Source organism: Hemicordylus capensis, chromosome 2 (genome assembly GCF_027244095.1).
Source record: "Hemicordylus capensis ecotype Gifberg chromosome 2, rHemCap1.1.pri, whole genome shotgun sequence".
Lineage (NCBI taxonomy): Eukaryota > Metazoa > Chordata > Lepidosauria > Squamata > Cordylidae > Hemicordylus > Hemicordylus capensis.
Window position 1 is genome coordinate 212114720 of NC_069658.1, and position 10982 is coordinate 212125701.

Genomic DNA, 10982 nt, shown 5'->3' on the forward strand with positions numbered 1-10982 from the left:
CACCAGTACCATGGACAGCTCACTAAGGTCAGACTGTCACTAGGAATCACCTGTGTTTCTCATGGCCGTTCCCAACAGAAGCTTACTTATACCCTTCCATCAGTCTTAGAAGCAATCTCATGGCTTCGTCCCTTTGGAGAGCTTTCAGCAGAGTTAATTATTTGTGCACATTTCTCCTTTGGTTCTGAATCCACAAGGAGGACCCAAGAGGTATTTCAGATCCGATTCACAGATGAGGAAAGCAAAGAAAATGACTCATTCTAGTCTTTCAATGTGGATGCTGTGCTCATTTCTTGAAGTGATTTCCACGAGCACAGCATCCACACAGAAAGACCGGAATGAGTCATTTCCTTTGCTTTTCTCATCATCTGTGAATTGGATCCAAGATACCTTTTGGGTATCTCGGATAAAACTAATGTTGCCTGGAGCGTGGAGCGTGCTCCCAGACAATCCATGCTGCCACCAAGCAGTGTGGATCTCTGGAGGCCGGAATGCTGCTGTGTCCTGGCTTCTGGATATCCCATGATGCACCCTGCACTGAGCGTGGTACATTGGGGGAATCCGCCAGGAGATGGGCACTCTAGGCACCCATCACTGTGTATGCTCGGACTGCACAAAGCCCACGCACACACATGATCCCAGCAGCTGGGTTAAAGGTGTGCCTGGGCTGAAGCACTGGGATTGGGAGCAGTCCTGGCGCTCCATGCGAGCAGCCTAACCCAGGCTGGGCTGCCCTAACCGGGGTTAGGCTGCTCTTGAGAACAGTCTTCAAGTGTTCTATGTCAACTGGATTGCCTTTGTCTTGAGCTACGGAAGATCACATACTTGAGACTTCTTGGCCATCATGAGACCCCAAATATGAAGCCAGAAGAGGCCAGAGCCCTCTTCTCAAGAATGTAAATCCTGGGGGATTCTCCCAATGTACCGTGCCCATTGCACAGTGCATCATGGGATATCCAGAGGCCAGGATGCCGCATTCCGGCCTCCGGAGATCCACGCTGCTTGGTGCAGCATGGATTGTCTGGGAGTGCAATCCACGCTCCAGGCAACATTGGTATCATCTTCTGCAGGGGACAACAACAAATATTTATATACCACTTTTAACAAAGTGCCCCAAACGGTTTACATAGAGAAATAAGAAATAAATGAGGTGGCTACCTGTCCCCCAAAGGCTCACAGTCTAAAAAGGAACACAAGATGGACACCAGCAACACAACCCTGGAGGGATGCTGTGCTGGGGATGGATAGGGCCAGTTGCTCTCCTCCTGCTAAATAAAGAGAATCACCACATTTAAAAGGTGCCTCTTTGCCTAGTTAGCAGGGGTTAGGTGAAACCCTGGGGGTTAGGTGAAGCTAGGTGAAACCCTGCCTTTCCCCTCACTAGGGTTGTGCATGGAGCCAGCTGGTCCGGTTTGGTGTGAGTCCGAACTGGATCTAAACTGGACCAGGCCAGTTCGGGCTGGTACCCCCTCAACCCCCCCCCCAGTTCAGTCTGGTCTGGGGGGCGGGTTCATGGGCTTTAAAAAAAAAATTAAAATTTTATTTTTTAAACTCACCCCCTACAAGGGTGTTCTCTGAGGTGGCGGTGGTGGGTTTTGCAGAGGTCCCCCCTCCCCCCCGGCTTCCCTCGCTTCCAAAACTGGTCCATTTGGCCATTCCCATTTCCTGCCAATGCAGCAGCCATTTTGGAGGCTGCTGCGTCTCCGCAATGGGCCTCTGCGTGGACTGACCCAGCTTCCTCACCTAAGGCTCTTGAGTAAACTTAGCAGTCCTGGGATAATGGGACAGGTTCATGTGTGGATCATGAACTGGTTGAAGGACAGGGAACAGAGGGTAGGAATAAATCGACAGGTTTCACAATGGAGGGAAGTAGGAAATGGGGTCTCCCAGGGATCTGTACTGGGACCGGTGCTCTTTAGCTTGTTCATAAATGATTTAGAAGTTGGGGTAAGCAGCAAAATTTGGAGATTACTCTAAACAATTTAGGGGAGTGAAATCCAAAACAGATTGTGAGGCGCTCCAAAAGGGTCTCTTCAAACTGGGGGAGTGGGTGACAAAATGGCAAATGTGGTTCAATGTAAGTGTAAAGTGGTGCATATTGGGGCAAAAAACCCCAGCTTCACATATACACTGATGGGGGCTGAGCTGTTGGTGACTGACCAGGAAATAAACCTTGGGGTCATGGTGGACAGCTCGTTGAAAGTGTCGACTCAATGTGCGGCAGTTGCAAAAAAGGCCAATTCCATGCTAGGGATTATTAGGAAGGGGATTGAAAATAAAACGGCTAATATTATAATGTCCTTAGACAAAACTATGGTGCAACCACACTTGGAGTACTGTGTACAATTCTGGTCACCACATCTAAAAAAGGACATTGTAGAACTGGAAAAAGCACAGAAGAGGGCAACCAAGATGATCAGGGGCCTGGAGCACCTTCCTTATGAGGCAAGGCTACAGCACCTGGGGCTCTTTACTTTGGAGAAGAAGTGACTAAGGGGAGACATGATTGAGGTGTATACAATTAAGAATGGAGTAGAGAGAGTGGAAAGAGATCCAGCCCCCTCACACCAGAACCAGGGCTCATCCTATGAAAGGATGAAGGCCAGGAAATTTAGGACCAACAGAATAAAGCACTTTCCCACACAGCACATAAATAATCTGTGGAATTCTCTGCTATGGGATGTGGTGATAGCCACTAGCTTGGATGCTTTAAAAGGGCTTTAGACACATTCAAGGAGGAGAGGTCTATCAGTGTGGTATAGTGGTTAGACTAGGACCAGGAAGACTCGGGTTCAAATACCCATTCAGCCCTTATACTTGCTGGTGACTCTGGGCCAGCCACTTCTCTCTCAGCCTAACCTACCTCACAGGGTTGTTGTCAGGATAAACATAACCATGTACTCTGGGCTCCTGGGAGGAAGCGCGGGATAGAAATGTAATAAAGAAATAATGAATATCAATGGCTACTAGTCTGGTGGCTATAGGCCACCTCCAGCCTCTGAGGCAAGATGCCTCTAAATACCAGTTGCAGGGGAGCAACAGCAGGAGAGACGGCCGGTCTTCATCTCCTGCCTGTGTGGGCCACCGTGGGAAACAGGATGCTGGACTAGATGGGCTTCATTGGGTCTGATCCAGAAACAGTGAGTGAGTGCAGGGGTTCACTTAGGTAATTTTGGAGCCTGGACCTAAAGGACTTTGGAGGCTGCTCTTCCCTGCAAATTAAGCATCATCATGCATCGCTGGGTGATCACACCATCCAGGACAGAGTAAAGAAGATTTGGGGGGCCCCAGGAGCTGTGGAGGCCCTGGACTTCGGCCCTAAAGTCCAGGGTTAAGAGCAGCTCTGATGAGTGAGTGAGTGAGTGAGTGAATGAGAGACAGAGAGTCAGAGAAAGACCAAGGGGGACTGAGACACAGAAAGAAGTGGATGGAGAGAGGAAGGAAAGGAGGAATTGATGGGGAAAGAAAGAAAAAATGTTCAGGAATAGGGGTGTGTGTGTGTGTGTGTGTGTGTGTGTGTGTGTGTGTGTGTGTGTGTGTGAAACTTCTAGAGAAATTTTGCTAGTCTTATGAATACACCATTGGCTTGCCATAAAACTCCTCAGATGTGTTGCCCAGGAAACTCAGTTCAAATTCCAATTCACCCTCCACCCATGGCTGCTGTTTAGAGACAAAAACCATGGGTGCTGACGATCAGAGACTTCATGGAGAAGGATGGTTAGAGAGGACCTCCTGGATCGGGGCAATCTTCTGCTGAGAACCAGATGCCTGAATACCAGACGCAATAGAGAATGCTTGTGTGGGCTTCCAAGAAGCATCTGGTTGGCCATAGTAGGTGAAGAGAGGTTTGACTAGGTGGTCCAGCATAGACCTGATCCAGCACGGCTCTTCTTCCACTATCTGGCATACAGCACCAAGCACACTGTCAGAGCTTAATACATGCCAAGGAGCAACAACGGAGCTGCCTCTGTGGGCGAAGAAGCAACTTCCCCATTATTCACTGGGCTGCTGTGGTTTGCTATGCTGTGGTAGTGTTTGTGTATCTCCGGGATCGTCTGTCTAGGCCGGTTGCATCTCGTCCTTTGAGGTCTTCTGAGTTGGCCCTCCTTAGTGTTCTGGGCCCTGGTGTAGTGGGTGGTGCCTGGGCCCATAGGAGGGCCTTCTCTGTGGCCGCCCCTCTTATTTGTAACACCCTCCCAGAGGAGAGCTGTCCTTGTAGTAGTAAGCATGACTTGACCCCTTAGCTAAGCAGGGTCCACCCTGGTTGCATATGAAAGGGAGACTAGAAGTGTGAGCACTGTCAGATGTTCCCCTTAGGGGATGGAGCTGCTCTGGGAAGAGCATCTAGGTCCCAAGTTCCCTCCCTGGCAGCATCTCCAAGATCGGGCTGAGAGAGATTCCTGCCTGCAACCTTGGAGAAGCCGCTGCCAGTCTGTGAAGACAATACTGAGCTAGATAGATCAAGGGTCTGACTCAGTTTATGGCAGCTTCCTATGTTCCTGTGTTCCTATGTTCCAGCTTCGTTTCAGCCCCCTCCTTAGTGGCTTTTAAGGCCTTTCTTAAGACCTACCTTTTTTAGAGTCTTTGGTGGAGGCGATATACAAGAATTTTTTAATAAATAAATAAAATAAAATAAATATTTCACAACCACAGACTTGCAGGATCTGTTCACCAGCTGCAGACTCCAGCACCCTAAAAGTGGGTCTTTAGCTTTCCCTCCATTACACCAACCCCAAACCAAGCGTGATCCTTGCAGAGTCCAGACCGACAGTTGCGTGTGAAATCATTCCCAAGGCTGCTGGCATAAGGTGGAGATTTCCCAGCTTTCAGCTCCCGGGACTCCAGAGAGACGTGGTGTCTGGAAGAGAGGCCCTTCTGCGCCCACTGAAAAGGTACCAGAGCCAATTTGCTGAGGGGAAGCCGGCCTTTTTCGCTCCCTGCTCGATTTCCGCTGGACATCTACTGCGAGTCAGGGGGAAACGTCAATAGAAACAAAGCAAGGTTATTAATTTTTCAGATAAGAAAATGCATTATACATTTTCAAGAGAAATATTGATAAAGGCTTTCAGTGATTCCCTTCTTCTCTGCCTGTTTCCATCTTGGTTTTGCTCTTGAAAAGATTACACTTTACTAATCACAGTGGTAGTAGTAGTAGTAGTAGTAGTAGTAGTAAATAATAATAATAACAATAACAACAACTAGCTTAACCAGTGCAGAGCATCTGTGCACTAGTACTTGACTGCTCACCTCATCCACACCACAACCCCCTCACCTCAGAGATATCTCCATCTTCAGTCATCTACTGACCAGTAATAGTTGTATTCCAACTGCAGGGGTGTAAATATAATACGGCAAGGGGAGGCAGTTGTCTGGGGGCCCACTGCCTTGGGGGGGCCCCCAGAGGCAAGTCACATGACTGACTCCCCCAGCCGCACACCTGCCTGGGCTTCCTTCAGTTGTATTCATCCTCCGAAATTGTTGTGAGTGTTAAGACCCGGAGCGACCAGGACAGCATGTCTTTCTCTAGTACCATTCAATGACTTGCATCGTCCACAATTTACAAAACCTTTAAAAAAATAATTTAGGATGATGTTCTATTGTGGCACAGTGTGTGTGTGTGTGTGTGTGTGTGTGTGTGTGTGTGTGAATGAATTTTACTATGTTTTTTGTTACCACTATTCAACCTCATTTAAGATTTCTTTACTTCATGAGCTGAGCTTCGGTGGGGGGGTGGCATTTTAAAATCTTGTTTCTGGGCCCACTCCAACCTTGCTACGCCCCTGCAACTGACCTAAACCATCACTTAATGATAGTTAAGGCTCCTCCTCCTCCCTATCTGCATATGGAATCCCCACTACCCAATCACCACGGTGCTTCTGCTCTGTTACCTCTGATTGGTAAAGCACTGTGTGGGTGGGGCTTGCTATGTACATCCTTAGCCTTTTATATAGAGAGATAATAATAAAATAAAATAAAATAATAAAATAAAATAAAATACTTGTTTTGGTTTTGGATTTTTTTTTTTTAATCTATTTTTCATCCCAACTGTCTGGTGAATATTTGGTCTCCCTCCCCACTTTCCATCTGTCTTGATTTTGGAAACCTTCCTCGGCCAGATTTAAAAATTAGAATATGAACAAGGCAAAATCTAGTGACCTGGGCAAATTGTGCAGCAGGGCTTGTACTGATGCAAAGGGCCCCTGCATGGATTTCTCTTCTTTGACATGTTTATCTTGCAGTTTTTATGATGGTATACATTTGATACTGCTGGCCCCAAACAGCAATGCTGAAATCCACACACTGCAAATGAAATTCATCCTCTTATAAACAGCCTCTATTTGTCCATAAGAATTGTCTTATGAACAAATTCCTGGAGGACAGGTCTATCACTGGCTACTAGTCTGAGTGCTGTAGGCCATCTCTAGCCTCAGAGGAAGGATGCCTCTCAATACCAGTTGCAGGGGAGCAACAGCAGGACAGAGGCGTATCTAGAGAAAATAGTGCCTAGAGCAAGCACTGAAATTGCACCCCCTGTCCAAATATCTGACACCCGTCTTTCAGATAACTTTACCATAATATCAGCTGAAAAATACAACTCAGGCTCCTTAATCTTTTAATCTTTCAAAAACTATTTAGCAGTGGACGTAGCCAAAAAATGCTGGAAAACTACGAATTTCAGTATGCTGGGGCTCATGAAATACCCAAATACTATGTGGAGATGTACTTGGAAAACTAAACAGAAGTGCCTGCCTAATTCTCTACTATGCATTGTAGCATAGCTATTATTTACGTTTTAAAAATAAATGGAGAATTTGACTTTTCCCAGATACTCTGAAAATAATTAAAGGATATGCAGAGTAAACTGTGTCACTACTTGGAATATATTCTAGTATTTCAGAAAGACAGTTAAAATGAGAGAAAGAGAGCAAGAAACTCCCAGTGGGCCTTAATACTGAGGATTTCACACTGATTCAAAGACAAACTCACCATTAATAGCCATATTATTAAGACATCACATTTAACTCACTTATCACAAGAAGCAAAGTAAGAGCAAATGAATACAATTCTAGCTCATACGCTTCAGCTCAGTATTCACAAGCCCTGATTCTCTGTACATAGTGCCAAACTAAACATGTGTACAGTGACTTATATTTTGTGTGTGTGTGTGTGTGTGTGTGTGTATATATATATATATATATATATATATATATATATATATATATAACCTGTAGCCCCTTTGGGGGGGATTCCTAAAGGCCATGTGTGGGGGGCTGCAAAGGTTACCCCTCCCCCCCTGGCCTCTAGGGCCTCACAGAGACCTTTTGAGCATGTTTTTTAAAATAATTTTTTAAAAATGGCCGCTGAAAACAAAATGGCCACTGCGCATGCTCAAATGGCCTCTGCAAGGCCTGGCATGGCCTAGGGACTCACAGAGGCCATTTAAGCATGCACGGTGGCCATTTTGTTTTCGGCAGCAATTTTTTTTTCATTTTTAAGAATGGCGCCCCCCCTTCAAGTGGCGCCCAGGGCACGTGCCCTGCCTGCCCCACCCTAGATATGACCCTGCAGCAGGAGCAGGGACATGCATATACCTCTTGCCTGTGGGCTTCTCAGAGGCATCTGGTGGGCCACTGTACGAAACAGGATGCTGGACTAGATGGGCCTCCTTGGGCCTGATCCAGCAGGGCTGTTCTTATGAAATCTTAGCCAAGCCTCCCTCAGGTTCTCGAGATTCCTCTGCATGCTGTTCAACCTGCTTTGAAGCATATGCTGAACTATTGCCACTACTGCAAACATTTATATACCACTTTTCACAGAGGCTGCATTCACACAAACATGATGGTCCTGGTTAAAGAGTTAAGCAGGATCACTGAGCCCTGTGGAGCTGATTGTGAGCACCCAGAATTTCTGGACAATCGTGGTAAAAATGCTGTGGTTAAGCCACATTTAACCAGGACAGATCCAGGATCCTGCTTGTCTATCCTGATTAAATTCTGGTTAACCACAGCAGTTTGACCAGGATCATAGCAAGATAGGAAGTTGCCTTGTACTGAGTCAGACCATTAGTCCATCTAGTTCAGTATTGTCTACCCAGAATGGCAGCAGCTAAGCATGCAGGTGTTGTTTCCAGAGCAGCTCCATTCCCTAAGGGGGATATTTTGCAATGCTCACACACTTAGTCTCCCATTCAAATGCAAACCAGGATGGACCCTGCTTAGCAAAGGGGACAATTCATGCTTGCTACCACAAGACCAGTGCTTTATGATGAAAAAAATAAGTAATAAATAAATAAGATGGTTTCCTGGCATCTAAAAAGAAATAGAAGGCAGAAACCAGCAACAACCACTGGAGGGATGCTGTGCTGGGGCTGGATAGAGCCAGTTGCTCTCCCTCTGCTCAATAAAAGAGAGTCGCCCATTTGGAAGGCAGCTCTGTGCTCAGTTAGAGGGGATAAAGCAAAACCTTTTTGTCTACAGCAAAAATGTAGCCAATGTGGATAAAGAGTTATGCCTGATTCAGACACTATGCTGTATGCGTGTACGGATGTCATCATTCACACAATCATGTCTGTACACTCATACATGTGTTTGTGTGAATGATTGTACCTGTGTTCATTTTATTTATTTGCTTATCAAATTTCTATGCCACCCCCAAACCCATACAAGAGAGGAGAGCTGGTCTTGTGGTTGCAAGCATGAATTGTCCCCTTTACTAAGCAGGGTCCACCCTGGTTTGCATTTGAATGGGAGACTACATGTGTGAGCACTGTCAGATATTCCCCTCAGGGGATGGAGCCACTCTGGGCAGAGCAGAAGGTTCCAGGTTCCCTCCCTGGCATCTTCTCCAAGATAGGGCTGAGAGAGATTCCTGCCTGCAACCTTGGAGATGTCTCTGCCAGTCTGTGTAGACAATACTGTGTGAGAGGGACTTATGGGTCTGACTCAGTATATGGCAGCTTCCTATGTTCCACCTCTGGGCGGCTTACAACAACATAAAAACAAGCCAAAACACAAAAGTAAAAACTTTAAAACAATTTAAAACCGCAATTAAATTGAAAAGCTTGGGTGAAAAGGTTTTCTGTGCAGGTTCATTTAAAAAGTAAATAATAAACTTTATTTGGTAGCTGCCCCATAAATTGTTTTCTAGGCAGCTCACAACAAATAACAAGGTTGTGCACACAACCTTCTACTGCAGCAGGGAGGACAGGGTGGGGTGGGAAGGCAAGCTGACACCTACCTACTTTCCCCCCAGATGATCTGGAGAGGATCTGAGCCACACAGTTTATGGAACCACACAAAGGGCATGAGCCACATGGCATTCTGGAGGCTGGGGAAATGCATCTCAGCCTCCAGATATCCCACAATCCACCACACGATGAGCACAGTGCATTGGGGGATTCCCCCCCCCCCCCGTGAGTCGGGCACTCTAGGCATCTGGCTTTGTGTCTGCCCGGGCTGACTGCAGCCCAAGCAGACACGCGACTCTGGGGTAAAGGGTGTGCTCGCCTTGGGCTTATTTGCTCCGCACCAGGATGGGCCCCGATCCCAGCGCTTCACGTGGGCAGCCAAACCCAGGCAGGGCCATCCAAACCTGGATTTGGCTGCTTGCGTGAACAGTCTCCACATGTGGATGGGCCTTTAGTCTTGGCCGGGGGAGACCTGAGTTCAGATCACCGCTCCAGCGGCAACCTTGGACCGGCCGTTCTCTCAAAACCTGAACCTTGTGAGGAAGATATGAAGGGAAAACGTGGATGTGCAGGGAAGCCCATAAATGCTGCTATCAACTTCTTGGTGGGAAAGTGAGCCAGGTGGATACGGACGCTAGCTAACTGGGCAAAGAGGCACCTTTCCAAGGAGGGGGCTCCCTTCTATGGAGCAGGGGGAGAGCAGCTGTCTCAATTCAGCCCAGAAAAGCATCCCTCCCCGGGGCAGCTGCTGGTGCCTCCCTTGGGTCTGTTTTAGATTGCAAGCTCTTTGGGGCAGGGGACCCTCTTTAGGCCCTCTTGTGTTTGGGAATCCCCCTGCTGACTGGGCAAAGAGACACTCCACTCCCCTGCTGAGACAGAGCCTTCTCAGCATGCCTGGGAAACTGGATTTTGTGCTCAAAGTAGCGCTCTGTGTTCTGCAGAACCACCGTGTGACAGACACACAGCCCCAGGAAAGGCTTCACCTGCCAGCTCATCATGGCACTGATGAGTCAAGGGACATCTGGGGCAGAAGAGGGAGAGGCCATGAGCTGTTGAGATGGTCTCTTTAAGGCATCGGTTGTTGACAATTCTAATCCCATCAGAGCTCTAAGTGATAGATGTGTGTTGTCTCTCTCAATCTCACACTATCGCAACCATTGATTTCTTCATTGTCTGTCTCTCTCCCCCACCCCTCCAGCCACCACAGACGCAGATTGGAAGGGTAACCTTTGCCTAAAAGCATAATGCATGGGAAACAGAATCTAAAGGAAACTTTGGGTGCAATCCAGCAAGAGAGTCTTAGGGTTCTTAGAACAGACCAATCCATGACGACGATGGCCCCTGGTCACTGACAATGGAACCTCCATGTTCAAAGGCAGTCTACCTCCAAATACTCCAAATCACACCGGGGGGGGGGGCGGCCTGCTGGCTTCATGTTCTGTTCCAGAAAAAAAGAATGTAAAATGAGCTTTTGATTTGACTCAACAGGGTTTTTGGGGAACGTTCTACTGGTGAAGACCTTTCTCTACCTCCACATGTACCCTTGGTTCCCTGGCCTTGAGCAGGTACCCCCTCACCCCTCTATCTCCAGCATCACCAGAAAAGGGTCCTATTGACAGACTGTCGCTGCCTCTCTGTCAATTCTACTGCCGACATCATTAAAACCAACAGTGGATCTTAATTTAAAGTGCTAGCTAACGGATTATTTAATTAGTTTTCGATACTAAGGAAAAAAGACAACCGGGACAATTTATGAAGAGAAAGAAAAAGAAAGAAAAAGAAAAAGAAAGAAAGT

The 10982-nt window shown here is 47.2% G+C and overlaps 1 long non-coding RNA gene across 1 annotated transcript; it reads right to left on the reverse strand.

Annotated features, from left to right (window-relative positions):
• Positions 1–4599: 4599 nt before the first annotated feature.
• On the reverse strand, positions 4600–10579 carry LOC128341751 (uncharacterized). The gene is made up of 2 exons (XR_008314539.1): positions 10507–10579; positions 4600–4959 (listed from the first exon to the last, which is right to left on the reverse strand). It is a non-coding gene; the product is annotated as an uncharacterized LOC128341751 (long non-coding RNA).
• Between the last annotated feature and the right edge of the window lie 403 nt (positions 10580–10982).